The following is a 6,171-nucleotide window of genomic DNA, read 5'->3' as shown; positions in this document are numbered from 1 at the left end:
AAAAAAAAAATCCAGTTCCCTGTCTTAACAAACCAGAACAAAGCCGGGTGGCGCTGCAGAGGAGCGCAGCTGCCTAGACAGGGGCTAAGAAGTTGACCCCAGAGTCTGGCAACCCCTAAAACAAAGGCAGCTGGACACCAACCTATAGAAAAACTGGAGGAGGGAGAGCCGCTGAGACCACCGTTGGCTTTCCAGGTTGTGCCTCCCGGGCCCCAGCCTTCCCATTCCAGAAAGCAAGGAGCTCTCAGCCAGCACCAGTAACTGGTGAACTGGCGGGAAGGGGGGAAGGAGGGAAGGAACTGGGCGGGCAGGGGCTAGGGGGAAGAACATCCTGTGCATTGAACCAGGCGCAGCAGCATCCTGGGCTCTTCTCACAGTTGCCAACAGTGTGACAACCCCAAATAGTCCCTAGGCGGCATCCAATGTCCCATGGAGGGGACAATGTCCCATGGGCCTCCAGTTGGGACCCCCCCCACCCTGTTGACCCCTTCAGAAGAGTTCCTACTAAAGGGTTATGAGAAGAATGGGTCAAGAACTTAGAACAGTACCTGGCCGAGTCAGTACTACATGAGGATATGTTAAACCAATAGGCCACTTCCCCCCCCATCGCGGCAAATAGGTGGAAAGCGCGACCTGTCCCTTTCCATCGGTGGGAGCAAACACTCACTGTGCACAGTAGCCACCCCACCTGTGGCTCTCTGCCCCCCAGCGGCTGCTTCCCGCCCCTGCTGATGGCTCTGCTTCTTCAGTTGGGGCAAATGTCTTAACTTCTCTGTGCTTGATGTGACAAATTGATCGAACCATTGTATTTGCTCACGGAGCTGTTCCAAAGTTTTCTTGACTGTGGCACCTAATACTTCTGCTGGCAGCTGAAAGGAATCGTCACCACCACCTCGCAATGCTGGCAGGCATCAAAGGAAAGAAGTGCACCATACTGCATGGACCACAAATCCTTGTACGGGCTAAGGTGGTAGTGAGTACCTGGAAAAGCAAACTAAACACAAAAGGTCTGAGGTATAGTCCAAGCGCTAGTTCATTCTTAGTACCATAAAAAATGACTAAAATTTGAATACTGGCCCCCAAAATCCAGTATGCAATTTTTCTTTCTTTCTGTCTCTGTTTCTTGTCTTTCTCTTTGTCTCTGTCTCTGTCTCTGTGTGTGTGTGTGTGTGTCTGTCTCTCTCTCTCTCTCTCTCTCTCTCTCTCTCTCTCTCTCACTGTGCTTGAACCAAGGGCCTGGGTACTGTTCTTGAGCTTTTTCTTTTTTTTAATTTGCTAAAAGCTAGCACCCTACCACTTGCACCATAGCTACACTTTGTTTTTTGGTGGTTAGTGGGAGATAAGTGTCTCACAGAGTTTCCTGCCTGGCTTCAATTCATGATGCTCACATATCAGCCTCCACAGCAGCTAGGATTAGAGGCAGAAGCCTCTGGTACCTGGCGTGTGCTCTCTCTCGCTCTCTCTCTCTCTCTCTCTTTCTCTCTCTCAAATGAGAGTAGAAATAGAAATGGCCAACTCCAATTGCTTTTGAGTAGAACAAAATTAACCTTGAGTCTCATAAGACTTTCCTGAGGTACGCTGCCCCTCAGTACCTCCCTTGGTCAGTTTGGAGGAGCAGGGTGGTCAAATTTCCCTGGAGAACTGGGCATAGAGAATGGGCTGACGTTCTGTGCCAAAACCCAACATGTGCCAGGCCAAACAGGACAGGTTGACTTGGAATTCTATTCCCACTCTTGCCTGGACTCCATCAGCACTGCGAGGATGATGGGAAAGAACCCCCCGCCCTGAAGTTCAAGGGAAACCCTGGCTCTTCCCTGTCTTGTGGGCCTGTGAACTCTGGTCCAGCCAACTGTGCATCACCTACTAGTTCAGGCAAAGGGGTTCCCCACCTGAAAGAGGTAAGGAAGAAAGGATGGGGAAAGGAAGATCGTGTGGTCATGATTAAGGCCGTATCTTGAAATCACCTGAGCATACTTGGCATCACCTGCTCGTGGCTTGGAGGAGGGTAATACCCTGGGGGAGATGTTGCCAGCCACCTCAGAGTGTCCCCATGAGGGAGAACAAGATAAGCCATACATCAAGATCAGCCACTGATGTTCTCAGAAGCTGTGGGGCCGGAAGAGGAGACCTGAGCAATACTGGCAGGGGCCATGATACTGGGATGATCACTTTGATTTCTGCTTGATTATTAAGACTTGGGATACTAACTTCCAGAAAGCCCCAAGCTTGACACTGGTGGCTCACACCTGTAATCCCAGCTGCTCAGGAAGCTGACATCTGAGGATTATGTTCAAAGCCAGCCTGGGCAGACAAATCTGAGAGAGACTCTTATCTCCAATTAACCAGCAAAAAGCTGGAAGTAGAAATGTGGCTTGAGTGGTAGAGTACCAATTTTGAGCAAAATAAAAAGCTGAGGAAGAGCATGAGGTTCTGAGTTCAAGCCCTCCTACCAACCAATAAAAAAGAAAGTCCCAATGGTTATAGAGATTTTTGCCCAGTTCAACCTAAACCACTCTTGAATTCAACTTAGCAGTATCATTTTCAATATTTCTAATACCTCAGAATTCCCCCCAGTCCCAGACCAAGACCCACTATCCCCAGATTTCTGTGACTTATGTTTGAAACTTCGACACCTCTGAGTGTCTCCTATAGGCAGTGCTGGTTGACTCAGACTCTGGTGTTACACAATTGGGTCTACACTGAACATACCCACTCATACCTGGGGCTAGGTATGATCCTCAGGTCAGAAGCCCACTGGAGCCTACTTCCTCTGTCTACATTCTGCTTACACTCTGCCTCCTGAAAACCCCAAATAGTGCCAACCAGCTGGGAATCATGTCATACACAAATATGGAGTCTGCTTTTGACTCTTTTTTGCTTGTACCTATAAGAGACTTCCTGGATTAAATACTAATTCCACGCTTCATGTTTTGAGGAACTACCATACTGTTTTCTACAGCAGTGGCTCAATTTTACATGCCTGCTAGAAACACACAGGAATTCTAACTTCTTCACACCTCTGTTATCTCTTGTTATTTTCTGGGTTTTTTTTCATTGTTATTTTTGTAATGGCAGGTATGACGTTACGACATGCCTGTGATTCTAGCTAGAGGAGGGCATAGTTAGGAGGATCATGCTCTGAGGCTGACCCTGGCAAAAAGCATGAGACTCTACCTGAAAAATGACCATAGCCAAATGGCTCAAGTGGTAGAGTACCTACAAGTGAGAGGCCCTGAATTCAAACCCCACGCCGACAGGAGGAGGGGCAACATTGTAGTTTTCATTCATATTTCCCTAGGAATCAACAATATTTAATAGTCTTTCATATGCTGTAGACTATTTATATACCTTCTTTGCCAGAATAGCTACTCAAGTCAGTTGAGTTGCCTCTTGTTTAATTGTCAGCTTGTTTTTTGTTGTTATTGCTGTTGAGTTGTAAGAGGGAAGCTAATTTGTGTTCTCCCAATACCTATCCATCCCCACTCTCCAGGTGATGGCCAAAGGGTTGGGATGGGGAACAGATCCCTGAAAAACAAAACAAGAAAACGCTACAACTTGTGCAGGCTTGCTGGAACTCAGCCACTGCAGTCAGGAGATCAGGCCGCGTCTGTAAGCTGGATGCTTCAAGCAGCCCCGTCGTGTACGGGGCCTTGGCCTCCTCTCGACGACATGCTCTTGCCCAGTAAGATAAGTAGCCACAGATGAAGCAACTCAAATACCCAGACAACTTGGCTTACTACCCAGCGGGAGAAGACTGTGTCTGTGCCCATCAGCTTCTGCACTGGGCAAGCTGCTCTCACTGGGCAGAGAAGCTGAGTAACCTGGGACATGCCCTTCTCATCCTACCCAATGCCAAGGCAATGAGGTAACCAAGAACGTTCAAATGGAAGATAGAGAAGCCTAGCACTGAGTTCAACGCCCTCCTTTGTGTTATGTTTGACATCTCCTAAGTCCTGTCTGGTTTCTTTAGACAGTGCATTTGGCACAGTGCCTGGAACATTAGAAAGGGTTAAATAAAAGTTGCATTGAACTTGGTAACCCAGAGTGAAATCTGGGAACCACCCACAGGAAGTTGATACTCTCCTTTTGTAAGCCATACTAAGATTCTACCTGAGAATATGATCCACCCTCCAGACATTTAAAGTAGATGTCATAGCAAGGGTTATGGACAAGACATTGCCTCTGTATTCATTTGCCAATGCTGCTATAGCAAAATCCCACAAGTTGGGCGACCTCCTGAACAGCATGGATGTATTGTTCACAGTTCTAGAGACTAGAAATCAGAGATCAGTGTATTTGTATTGGTTGGTTTCCACAGAGGGCTTTGAGCTAGGAGTGCTACCGCTGAGCTGTGTCCCTACCCTATATGACACCAGACATCTTAGGCTCAGAGTCCATCCTGCTACGTATGACCACATCTTGACTTGATTAACCACATCTACAATTATCTGTTTTTAAACAAGATTATAGCTTCAGTTGTGGTCATGTGATTGAGTCTGGCCAATAGCATCTATGCTTACACATCACATGGCAGTTTTTAGAAAACGTCATTAAGAAAATTCTGCCCCCTGTTTTCACTGTATTTGATGTTGGTATAATCTGGGGAGGGGAAGGAAAAAAAACAAATTGTTTAAGTAGGGATACAGGTGGACCCATTGCAATGTACAAGAGGTTGAAAAACAAACTACAATTTTGGCTGGGGGAGAGGGTTTGGGAGGGCAGGGATGGGAAGGGGAAACAAAAGAGGAGGCAACAATGCTTGATAAGAAATGTACTCATTACCTTGCTCATGTAATTGTAACCCCTCTATACAGTATTTTCACAATAAAAAAACTTATTAATAATAAAAAAAAAGATTCTGAAGGCCATTCTTCGATGGCTGGAGCTAGAACCTCCAACTTAGTTCATGAGGTAACATTGGAAATGGAGAGAATGTCAACAGGAACATGGGTCCATCTGGCTCCATAGTTCATATCCAGAGGCTGCCTGCCCCTGGATCCTCATAGAACAGGAAATAAATGGCATCTTGGTTAAGCTTGAGATGTGTTACTTGCAGCTGAACTAAATCTAAACTGATTCAACTGAGTCTCTTCCATGGCTCAGAATAAGTGATCTTCACATGTTTGTTAAATTGGATTTGTTTGTGAGTCCTAAATCTTCGTGGTTTTCCATGATCAGACATCCTCTTTCATTTAGAATTGAATCCTCTGATGGACAGCAGAGGGCCTGGCGGGGTCTGGTCTCTGACTCAGAGTAAAATCTCATTTACACGGAGCACTACAGAGCATGTGACTGAAATCCCCTGAGAAACTTTGTTCTACTTGTGGTACATAGAGGGTGGGTGAGATGACATAAAAGGAAAGGAATAGAAAATGAGCAGAGCAGTTCCCTGAGCCCTCTGATCCCTTCCCAACCTCCCACGATTAACAGAGCTACTAGGACTTGAACACGGGACATGTACATGACTAGCAATCCTGCAGGCGAGAACATGCCTTCCACTTCGCACAGCCAGGGGGCCCTAGGGCCAGGATTTGAGTCCAGGTCTGTTGTTCCAAATTCCCATATCCAATCCTGGGTTCACTTGCCCTTGGGGGACAAAACAGTGCCCTTCCAGGCTCCTGTCCCAATTATTCTGAGTTGCTGTGTGTCCAGGAGTCCTCCTCCCTGGTCCTGGGCCTACAGAATGGAAGAAAGAGGGTAGGCTCAGAGCATCAGGGAGACGGTGACCGCAGGTGCACTCCTTGGCCTTCTGATTCTCACATCTCCATCTGTGGACAGGAAGAACTCCCACTTCAAGGTTTACTGGGAGCACTAAATCGGAACCAGTCTGATAACTTACATAAAGTATCTGGCAGAAGAAGGAGCTCAGCAAATATAAATAGCAACCATCCTTTCCTTGGTTTTATCTAGAAATCCTGCCTCATCAGGAATGTGAGGACAGAAATGGGACATTGAAATTATCTTTCCAAACCATCCCCGAGGCCTAATAGAATAGATGGAGGCGAGGGAGGGAAGCAGAAGACTCAGGACCCAGTCCAGTCTGGCCTTTTGCCAGCTGGATGACCTTGGGCAAGAAATATAACCTCTCTGGAGACCTAATGAGATCGCACACATGAAAGGCTTTTATAAATTATAAAGGGCTGGGCAAACAAAGATGGCGGCACCGTGCTC

The sequence above is a fragment of the Dipodomys ordii genome, unplaced genomic scaffold, assembly GCF_000151885.1.
Source record: "Dipodomys ordii isolate 6190 unplaced genomic scaffold, Dord_2.0 Scaffold7, whole genome shotgun sequence".
NCBI classification, from domain to species: domain Eukaryota; kingdom Metazoa; phylum Chordata; class Mammalia; order Rodentia; family Heteromyidae; genus Dipodomys; species Dipodomys ordii.
This window is presented reverse-complemented; position numbering follows the sequence as displayed.